The sequence below is a fragment of the Ailuropoda melanoleuca genome, chromosome X (assembly GCF_002007445.2).
Source record: "Ailuropoda melanoleuca isolate Jingjing chromosome X, ASM200744v2, whole genome shotgun sequence".
Lineage (NCBI taxonomy): Eukaryota > Metazoa > Chordata > Mammalia > Carnivora > Ursidae > Ailuropoda > Ailuropoda melanoleuca.
In genome coordinates, this window is record NC_048238.1 from 10,357,006 (window position 1) to 10,368,347 (window position 11,342).

General features: G+C 39.6%; 1 pseudogene; it reads right to left on the reverse strand.

Moving 5' to 3' along the window:
- Positions 1-977: 977 nt before the first annotated feature.
- On the reverse strand, positions 978-1,589 carry LOC100469152 (annotated as a pseudogene).
- Between the last annotated feature and the right edge of the window lie 9,753 nt (positions 1,590-11,342).

The window sequence follows — 11,342 nt, forward strand, 5'->3', positions numbered from 1 at the left end:
ATGAGTCTATTTCCATTAAATTTTGTTGATTGCTGAACTTGTTTTACCATTTGGGGATTTTTTTTAAGGCATTCAGGCAGAAATGATAGTGTTTTTACCAATTCTAGCAAACCTATTATCCTACTTTTTTGTATTTTAGAGGAAATTTACATATAACCATGTGAATATTTAGCGATTCATGGCTATCCATGGAATACACAGTTGCGGGTCACACAAGTTACCATGGTATTTTTGTAGGTGAGCAATCAAAACATGATGGTGTCTGACAATGGCATAGACCTTGGAGTACTGCAAGATCCCAAGTAGAGTTGATGGGTCCTACAATGATGTAAGTGCACGAGATTATTTCCCTTGTCCTGGTAGAGAGGGTAATCCACAGACCCATTTGTCACAGTGTTGTGTTGTTTTTTTTTTTTTCAAGTTCCTGTCAAGAAATCATGGTGAACCCCATAATGATCAATAATAGGACTTTGCTTTTATCCAGGTAAGTGATGGTGTGGGCCTCAAGCACCCTAGAAACAATCTAACCATGTGATATGTGGGTAAGTGTGGATGGATTTCCCAACTTTTTTGTGACTATGTTTTTGTTTTTGTATTTACAGGTATTCAGGTAAGAAATGACACAGTCCCAACAAATGCTAGTAACCATGCTATTAATTATTTAAAGTTTAGACATAATGTGTGTTTAACCCTAGCGGTGACGGGGACATGCAGGTGTCCAGGTAAGATGTCCTACTGCTCCACACCACAGTATTGAGCATGAAATTTTTTACAGGTACTCAGGAGATGATGCTTTCTCTAACAGTGGTGTTGACCTTGAAGTTCTAGTTCTGCCAAGATCCAAGTAGTGTTGGTGGGTTTTCTAATGATGGAAATAACCAGTGTTAATTATATTCTTTTTTTTTCCCCAGGTGAAACAACTTTTGCTTTTTTTTTTTTTTTAACGTATAAACTATTAACAGACAAGGCCTACAGATTTATGTCTTCTTGAACACCCCCACAGTGCGGCCGTGGCAGCCTGTGGTCTTGGTGTACTGGCCTCGGGCATGAAGTCCCCAGAAGTGGCACAGCCCTCTGTGGGCCCGAATCTTCTTCAGTCCCCCCAGGTCTTCATGAAGTTTGTTGTCCAGACCATTGGCCAGGACCTGGCTATATTTTCCACCCTTCATGTCCTTTTGTCTGTTCAAAAACCAGTCTGGGATCTTACACTGGCACGGATTTGCATAACGGTGATCACACATTCCATCTCATCCTCCGTGAGCTCTCCTGCCCTCCTGGGGAGATCGATGTCTGCTTTCCTCAACACCACATGAGCATATCTTCACCCCAGAGCCTTAATTGCAGTGCTTTCTGCCGCGCATCGATATTGGTGTTGAGTACTCGGAGAACGTGCCGAAACTTCTCAGGGATCACTAGAGACGTGGCGGCAGCCCTGAAGGCGGCGTGTAGGCCTCCTGTGGAAGAGCAAAACAACTTTTGTCTTAGACATACTTGTCAGTTGTGTTTTTTCAGGTTATGGCAGTTAGTCCTGTTCAGTGAACCTAGAAATGCCCCTAACCTGGTATGTGATATTGTGGATGTTGCACCATGGTTGAGATGTTCTGATGTCAGGTAAGTGAGGATGGTGTCCCGAACAGCATTAGCGTGTTTTTTCTGCAGGTGTCTTGCTAAAGTCTTTGCTGTTATACAGGTATGAGATGACGTCACATTAACTCTTAGACCTTCGTATTCTCAGGTATGTATGTCATTAATGATGTTTTGAATAGTCTTGTATTATCCATATTTTTGGCTTGTATGCAGTAAGATTAATTTGTCCCTCACAATACGAGTAAGCACAACATTTTACTGTATTCTTATTCAGAGATTGTGTTTTGTACACTTGTACTGATAAAAGGATAAGCAGGTATCCAGATATTCTATCATATCATCCATCTTCACAATATTAAACATGGAATTTTTGCAGGTATCTCTTTTAAGAGAAGAAGGTATCTCTTACCAGGGTTTAGTCTTGGACTGCTGCAAGTATCCAGATGGTGGTGATGAGTCTTAAAAGGATGCCCTTGACCAATGAAAACTGCAGTAGACCAGGTAGAACAAGGCAAGTCCTGAACACATTTTCCACATTGTGTTTTTCAGGTTTACGTGAAGACCTCCTGATTAATAGGCTCCCCTGTCATATTTAATGGGACATATAGAGCTGTCAAGGTAAGTGATGATGTGGGCCTAAACCACAGCTCACTCTTTCTGATCCTATTATGTAGGTAAGTGGTTGTATCCCTGACACTTCTTGTTACCGTGATTTTGTTGCTGGTATTCAGGTAAGAAATGATAGAGTCCTTACCAAATCTAGTGACTATGACTTTACACTTCTCACATTTAGAGATAGCTTATGTTTAACTCTGTGAGTGTTGACATTTGATTATATCTATAATTCTCAAGGAGTTCCCATGCCAGTAGTAACCACAGTATTTTTGCAGGAGTCCAGTTAAAACATGATGGTCTCTTGTGACAAAGGCGTTGACCTGAAGTAATGCAAGTATCAAAGTAGAGTTGATGTGTTCCATGATAATGGAAGTGAAAAGGATTATTAGCAGGTGTTCTGGTAGAACAAGTTATGTACTTAAACACAGTTGTCCTATGTGTTTCTTCAGGTTCTTGTCAAGAAAACCCAGTGAACCTAACAATTTTCGTTAATGGAACCTTGCTCTTAACCTGGTAAGTGGTAAAGTGGGTTCTACCACAATCCAGACCATCTGATCTTCAATATGAAGGTAGGTGAGGGTGGTGTCACTAACATTGGTGTTAACACATTTGTTTGCAGGTATCCTGTTAAGGTCTTTGTTAGTATACAGGTATGAGAAGATATGACATTATGTTATTAGAGACATTCTTATTTCCAGGTATCTGTGTAATTAACACTTGAGACTGTGATATTTATGTTATCTTGGGGATGTATTCTGTTAAGAAATTAATGTGTTCATAATAACACTAGTACGAATGTGATTTTCTGTATTCTTGTTTAGAGAAACTGTGTGTTTAACACTTGGAGTGACAGAGGGATCCAAGTATTCTGTTATGTAGTCTATCATAGCGTTATTAACCATGGAATGTTTGCAGGTATCCATCAAGAGAGGAAGGTATGTCCTCAGCTTTCACCTGAGAGTTCCACAAGTAACCAAGGGAAATTGCAGGTATAGCAGAAGGATTTACTCTCTACAATGTGGTTTTCAGGTTCATGTCAGAACATTATGATAAACCCATTATTGGTAGGTAGCATGGGACATTGCTGGTGTCAAGGTCAGTGTTGAAGTGGGCCTAAAGCACAGCACAGGCCATCTAACTTTCATACACATATAAGTAAGTCATATTAGCTTGCCAAAACTTTTGGTCGCCATATTTTTCTCACTTGCCATTTGTTTAGGTATTTAAGTTTAGAAACGATAGTATCCTTATCAACACCAGTAACCATGTACCTTTCCTTATTGCGGAGAAAATTTGTTTAACTCTGGGAGTTCTGAGTGATTTCTGGGTATCCGCATAATGATTACAGAGTTCCTGTCACAGTAGCAGTCGTGCGTTACTTGACAACAGTTAGAAGGTGACGGTGTTTTTAACAGTGGTGCAAACCTTGGAGTACCTCAGGTATCCAGGCAGAGATGAGGTTATTTGCAGGTGTCCTGGTGGGAAATATGTGTCCATAGACAGGCTCGTCACAGTGTGGTTTTCAGGTTCCTGTCAGGAGAGATCATGGCGAACTTCATAATGATTTTGATCAGCGACATTGCTTGTATTGCTGTAAGTGCCGGTATGCCTCAACCATCCCCCCAGACCTTCTGATCTGGAGATTTCTAGGTAAGTGTTGATAGCATCACTAACATTTGTATAACCATGGTTTTGTTTTGGGTTTTTTTGGGTAGGCATTCAGGTAAAAAGTAGTATCTCAAACAATGCTAGTAAGCATTAGCTCTTACAGGATTAAGGCTCAGTGGGTGGAGCATGTGACCCTTGATCTTGGGTTGCGAGTTCAAGCCCCACGTTGGGCCTAGAGCTTACTTAAAAAACATTTAACCCCCCCCCCCGCAGAGTTTATATATAATGTGTGTCTAACATCAGTAGTGACCGAGATCTATCCAGGTGAATCATCTAGGCTCCACACCACAGTATTGCCTATAAGATTTCTCCAGGTGGTCGGTCAAGAGGTGATGATATGTCTCATATCTGTGTTGACCTTGAGGTTCTGCCAGGATCCAGGTAATTTGATGGTTCCCACAGGGAGGGAATGGACCAAGATTACCTACAGATGCCCTGGCAGGACAAGTCATTACTTTACACACATTTGCTGCACATCTTTTTTTTTTGGTTCCTGTCAAGCAATCTGGACATAATAATGGTCATTAAGAAAATCTTGTTAGGAACCAGTTAAGTGCTAAAGAGAGTTTTACTACAGTTAAGACCATCTAATCTTCAGATTATCAAGGCAAGTGAGAATGATGTCTCTAACATTTGTGTTACCGTCTCTTTGCAGATAAACTGTTAAGGTTCTACTAGTAACCAGATGTGAGATGACGTGACATTAACTCCGGGAGATATTATCTTCAGTAGTCTGTGTGATTAGTGATACTGTTCAGGCTCTAACAGTAACTTAGTTAGGCATGTGCAGTTAAGAAATTAAGTTGTCCCTAACAGTTAGTATGCCTGAGAATTTATGACTGTTTAGAGATAGAGAGTTTTGGACTGATTGAGGGACTTTCAGATACCCAGGTCCTTTATTGTATTGTCCATCACTGTGTTCCTGACCATGGCATTTCTGCAGGCATTCCTTCAAGAGAGGGAGATTCTCTTACTCGGGGCTGACCTCGGAGTTTTGCAAGTATTCAGGCATTGTTGATGGGTCCCGAAGTAATACGAAGGACCGAGGGAATTTGCAGCTGTCTGTGAGAATGGACTTGTACCAATCACATTTGCTGCAGTGTTTTCCAGCTTCCTGTCAAGACATCACGATGACCCCAGCAGTGCACATTAGCGGGGAGCATGATGCCAGTACGCAGATAGCAGAGGCTGTGGCCCTGAACCACAGGCCAGCCATCTGATCTCCAGATCGCTGAGTAAGTGATGATGGAATCTCTTGGTGACCTTATATTGTTGCAGGTGTTGAGGGAAGAGATGATGTAGCCCTTACCAGTAATAAAAACAATGAATTTTCACTTTTATATTTAGAGAAAAGATATAACCCTATTAGCGTTAAGGGATTGCACTCGTACAGGTGGCTGTCATGGAGTTCACACCCCAGTAGTCACCACAGAATTAGGCAGATGTCCAGTCAAGTAACGGTGGTTTCTCCTGACAGCAGTGTTGACCTGAGTGATGGAAGTCCCTAGACTTCCTGGGTAGAGTTGATGTGTTCCATGGTAATGGGAGTGAAAAGGTTATGTTTAGGTGTCCCCATAGAATAATTTGCATTTCAAATACATTGTTGTTTGTGCTTTTCCAGATTCTTGTTGGGAGAACACAGTGAACATCACAGTGGTTGTTAACGGATCCTTACTCGTAACCAGGTAAGTGCTAAAGTGGGTCTTACTACAATGCAGACCGATCTAATCTTCAGTGTCTAGGTAAGTGAGGATGGTGTCCCTAGCACTTGTATTACTGTGTTTATTCACAAATGTCCTCTTAAGATCTTCCTTAGTACACAGGTATAGAATAATGTGACATTAACTTACTTGAGACATTCTTATTTTTAGATACCTATGAAATAATACGTTTAAGGTCCTGATATTTACATTGTTTGGGCATGTGTTCTGTTAAGAAATTAATGTGTTCCTCTAATACTAGTAAGAACGAGAGTTGTATCCTTGTTTGGAACTACTGTGTTTTTACAGCTGGTGGTGATGGAAGGATATGCAGGTATCCAGGTAATGTATCCTATGGTCCATCACAGCATTATTGACCATGGCTTTTTTGTAGATATCCCTTCAAAGAGGAACCAGTCTCTTCCTAGCTTTAAGCTTGGAGTTCTGCAAGTACCCAGGTAGTGTTGGTGGATCCCAAAACAATACAAGTGACTCGGGGAACTGGCAGGTGCATGGGTTAAATGAGACGTAAACAAAAAAAATTCCACAGTGTGTTTTTTAGATTCATTTCAGGACGTCATGGTCAGTCTCTCAATGGTAGTTCATGTGAGACACTGGTAGTATGAGGTAAGTGATGATGTGGGCCCGAGCCCCAGCACAGACTATCAGATTTTCACACACGTGGGTAAATGATTATGTGTCCTCACACTTCTTGTTACCATGATTTTTTTGCAAGTGTTCAGGAAAGAAATGATGGCTTTCCCAACTCTAGATAACATGAGTTTTTACTTTTATATTTCAGGAAAGTTTATGCTGAACACTGTGAGTGTTGAGGGATTACATATATGTAAGTATTTCTTATATTCCCCTTTATCGTACTATCTATATGATATTTAGAAGTGTCCAAACACTGATGGTTTCCTGACATTGGTGCTAACTTTCAATTACAAGTACCCAGCTAGAGTTGCTTTGTTTCATAATGATGAAGTGAACAATGTTATTTGCAGGTGTCATGGTAGAAAAAGTTTTTTCCATTAACACAAATTTCAGGATGTGTTTTCCAGATTCCTGTCAAGACCTCATGATGAACTTAGCATCGGTCACTAATGGGGGCAGGGATGTTGCTGGTATGCAGGTAAGGGAGGATGTGGGCCTAAACCACAGCACAGGCCATCTGATCTCTCGACAGCTAGATAAGTGATGATGGTGTCTCTAAAAGTTGTTACCATGATTTCTTTGCAGGTATTCAGGTAGGAATTGATAGTCCTTACTAATTCTAGAAACATTGAGTTTTTACTTTTTGTGTTTTAGAAAAGGTGTGTGTTTGGGGCGCCTGGGTGGCTCAGTCAGTTAAGCGTCTGCCTCTTGGTTTCAGCTCAGGTCATGATCTCAGGTTGTGGGATCGAGCCCCACATCAGTCTCTGCGCTCAGTGCAGAGTCTGCTTCAGATTCTCTCTCCTTCTCACTCACGCACACGCTCTCTCTCTCTCTCAAATAAATAAAATCTTTAAAAAAAAAAAGAAAAAAAGTGTTTGTTTAGCCCTGTGAGTGTTGAGGGATTGCCATATCCTGATATTAATCATGATGTTCTCAACCATAACAGTGACCATGGAAATCTTGCAGGTGTACTATAAAGAAATATTGTCTTATGTAACAACAATGGTCTTGATCTTGGAGTACTGCAAGCATTCAGGTAGAGTTGATGTTCTTATAATAGTGGAAGTGACAAAGGTTATTTGCAAGTGTTCTGCTTGCAGCAAGTCACATTCCTTTACACATATATCATTATGTTATTTTTCAGGTTCCTTCAAGATCATGAAGCACTTAACAGTGGTCGTTAATGGGGGACGTTTCTTGTATGCAGGTAAGTAGTGATGTGTATCTTTACCACATCAGACCCTCTGATCTGTGTGTGTGTGTGTGTGTGTGTGTGTGTGTGTGTGTGTAAATAATGTATAAGGTGTTGATTGCCTCAGCTTGTTTTACCATGTGATTCTTTTTAAGGTGTGCTGGTAAGAAATGACAATGTTTTACCAGTTCTAACAATCATGTTATCATACTGTTATATATTTTAGAGAAAATTTATGTTTAACCTTTTGAGTGTTGATCAGTTTGTGGGTATCATGTAATGATCATGGAGTTGTGCATCACACTAGTAACCATGGTATTTTTGCTGATAACCATTCAAAAGATGGTGGTGTTTCTAACAGTGGTGTAGATGGTGGAGTACTGCATGAATCCAGGTAGAGCTGATGGGTCCAGCAATGACGAAACTGAACAAGGTTATTTGCAGGGTCCTGATAGGAAAAGCGTGTCTGTAATCACCTTTGTCATAATGTGATTTTCAGGTTCCTGTCAAGAAATCATGGTAAACCTCGTAATGACCATTAACAGAACTTTGCTTGCATCCAGGTAAGTGATGATATGAGCCTAAAGCACCTTACAAACAATCTGATCTTCAAATATTTAGATTAGTGCGGATGGTCCTAACATTTGTGATAGCATGTTTTTCTGCATGTGTTCAATTAATAAATGATATGGTCCCAACCAATGTTAGTAGTAATCATTAGCCCTTAGTACTCTAGAGTTTCTATTCAATGTGTGTTTAAACTTAGTAGTGATGGAGGCAGATACAAGTGTCTAGGTAAGTTATCCTTCTGTTTCACACCACAATCTTGTCTATGAGATTCCTACAGATACTCAAGAAGGTGATGTCTCTGGTAATGGTGTTAATCTTGAAGTTTTGCCAATATCCAGTTATGATGATGGTTTCCCTAATAATGGCAGTAACCAAGATTATTTGTAGGTACCTTTTTTTTTTCCAGGTAAAGTAAATTGTGTCCTTCAACACACTTGTTGTTGGTTTTTTTTTAAGGTTCCAACCGTTATGACATCACAGTGAAGCAAATGATGGTCCTTGGTGGGACCTTGCTAGTAACCAGGTATGTGATAGATTGGTTCTACCAAAATATAGATCCACCTGATCTTTGGACGTTTAGGTGTGTGAGGATGGCGTCCCTAGCACAGTGTTACTATGCTTTTTACTGGTGTCCCATTAAGTTCTTTGCTAGTATAAAAATATGAGATGATGTGACAATAAATCATTAGAGGTTTCTTATTTTCAGGTATATAGGTAATTAATGTTTCCTAGACCTTCATATTAATCTTTTTGGCATATACACAGTTCAGAAATCAATTTTTTTCCTACCACTACTAGCATGAGATTTTACTGTCTCCTTGTTCAGAGATAATATGTGTTTTTACCAATGGACCTATAGTCAGTTATCCAGGTAATTTATCATATATTCCATACTCTTGATAATGACTGTGAGATCTTTGCAGGTATCCCCTCAAGAAATGAAGGTAAATCTAACTAGAATTTAACCTTTTGAGTTCTACGTATTGCCCAGGATTGTTGAAGGGGGTCCCAAAATAATACACTAACCAAGAGAACTTGCAGTTATCCAGGTAGAATAAAATGTGTATGGAACAAGTTTTCTATGCTGTGTTTTCAGGTTCATGTTAAAACATCATGGGGAGCGTATCAGTCATGGTAAATGAGGCATATTGCAGGTATTGAGGTAAGTGATGATGTGGGCCTGAACCACAGCACAGACCATCTGATCCTGTATGTAGGTAAGGGATTTTGGCCCTAACACCTCTCGTTACTATGATTTTGTTGCAGGTATTTAGGTAAGAAATGATAGTCCTTACCAAATCTAGTGACCATGACTTTACACTTTTTACATTTTCTTAAAGATTTATTTATTTGAGAGAGTGTGGAAGAGAGAGAACACGCGCGCCTGGGTGCAGGGGGGTCAGAGGGAGAGTCTCGGGCAGGAGCTCGATCCCACGATCCTGAAGTCACGACCAGAGCAAAACCAAGAGTCAGATGCTTAACCAACTGTACCCTGACACTTTTTACATTTTAGAGATAACCTGTTTAACCCTGTGAGTGTTGCGAGTTCACTGTATCTGTAATTGTCAAGTTCCCACCCCAGTAGTAACCACAGTGTTTTTGCAGGAATCCAGTTAAGACACAATGGCTTTCTTCTGACCAAGGTGTTGACCTGAATTAATACAAATATCAGGGTAGAGTCGATAAGTTCTTCACTAAAGGAAGTGAAAAGGATGATTAGCAGGTGTTCTGGTTGAATAAGTCATGTCCTTAAACATATTTATCCTGTGTGTTTCTTCAGTTTCCTGTCAAGAAAACACAGTCAACCTAACAGTATTTGTTAATGGAAACTTGCTCTTAACCAGGTACATGATAAAGTGAATCTTATCGCATTGCAGACCATCCGATCTTCAGTATGAAGGTAGGTGAGGATGATGTCTCTAATACTTGTGTTACCCTGTTCGTTTGCACGTGTCTTATTCAGCTCTTTGCTAGTATACACGTATGAGATAATGTGACATTAACTTACTGGAGACCTTTTTATTTTCAGATATCTATGTATTTAATGTTCGAGACTTGTATTTATCTTGTTTTGGCATATATGCAGTGAAGACATTAATTTGACCCTAATAATAGTAAAAATTAGATTTTTCATATTCTTATTTAGAGATAATATATAATCCAAAGAATTTATCCTATACCATCATCATGTTCTTGACCTTGGGGATTTTTTCAGGTATCCCTTCAAGAGAAGTAGATGTCTCTTCCCAGGGTTTGACCTTGGAGTTCTGCAAGTAAGTATCCAGGTAGTGCCAATAGGTCCTGAAATGATACAAATGACCAAGGGAATTTGCAAGTGTGGAGGTAGAATCATTTCTGTACCAAAAACCTTTTCCATACTTTCTGTTGTTTTTTCAGGTTCATGTTAAGACCTCACAGTGAGTTTATCAGTGATAGTTAATGTGGGACATTGCTGGTATGGAGATAAGTGATCCCGCGGGTCAAAACCACAGCACATACCATCTGGCCTTCGTATACCTAGGTGAGGGATGAGTGTCCTTACACTTCTTGTTACCATAAAATTGTTTTTGAAGGTATGAGGTAAGAAATGATAGAATCCTCACCAATTTCAGAGACCATGTTTCTCCACTTTCTATATTTCTGGAAATGTTCATTTTTAACCCTATGAGTGTTGAGGGACTGCATGTACACAGGTATTTATCATGATATTCTCTGTGATAGTACTTTCCACAGGATATTTACAGGTGACCAATCATAGAATGACAGTTTTATCTGACAGTTTTATCTGTATTAACTTTAGGTTATTGTAAGTATCCAGTAGAGTTGATGTGTCTCATAATGATGAAGTGAACAATGTTATTTGCAGGTTTCCTATAGGAAAAAGTTACGTCCTTTAACACACATTCACAATGTTTTTCCAGTTAAGAAATCATGATGAGCTTAAATGCTGCTTATTAGTGGGGATGTTCCTAGTGTGCAGGTAAGTGATGACATGGGCCCAGCCCAGGCCTTCCGATCGCCATATGGCTGGCTAGGTGATGGTTTCCTTAATAATTGTTACCATTTTTCTTTGCAGGTAATCAGGTAGGAAGTGATAGTCCTTACCAATTCTAGAAACAATGTGTGTTTTTTTTTCCTTTTTATATTTTAGAGAAAATTTTATTTCATTCTGGTGAGTAATGAGAGATTGCCATATTCAGATAATTATCATAATGTTCCTAACCCTAGCAGTAACCATGGAAATTTTGCAGGTGTTTCATGATGAAATGTCATATTTGATAATGGTCTTGACCTTGGAGTACTGCAGATATTCAGATGGAGTTGATGTTCTCATAATGAAGAAAGCGTCCAAG